The sequence below is a fragment of the Macadamia integrifolia genome, chromosome 14 (genome assembly GCF_013358625.1).
Source record: "Macadamia integrifolia cultivar HAES 741 chromosome 14, SCU_Mint_v3, whole genome shotgun sequence".
In the NCBI taxonomy this organism is placed as follows: Eukaryota; Viridiplantae; Streptophyta; class Magnoliopsida; order Proteales; family Proteaceae; genus Macadamia; species Macadamia integrifolia.
Window position 1 is genome coordinate 29,180,465 of NC_056570.1, and position 376 is coordinate 29,180,840.

Sequence of the window (376 nt, forward strand, 5' to 3'; positions counted from 1 at the left end):
TCTATCAATGCATTATGCACCATGATGTCCACATTCAACATATAAACATCTCATTCAATTGGCATTTGAAAAGTAAACATAGCACATATACACATCAATGAGAGGAATGACTAATCTATATAGCATATTCATGATGACATGACTAGATTAGATATAATTAAATGAATGCCAAACATATGCCTTGAAACAAGGTCAAACGTCCTCTCCCCACTTACCTGTAGCGTACAAGGATTCCCGTTCGGTACGGGTGAGATCCGGAGCGAATCGGGTAGGATTTGGTGAACCTAACATAATTGAGCGGGGTTAGTACTTCACCATTTTAGAATCAAAATTAATGACATCCGATGTCAAAATCGTGTTTAGAACGTCAAAAGAA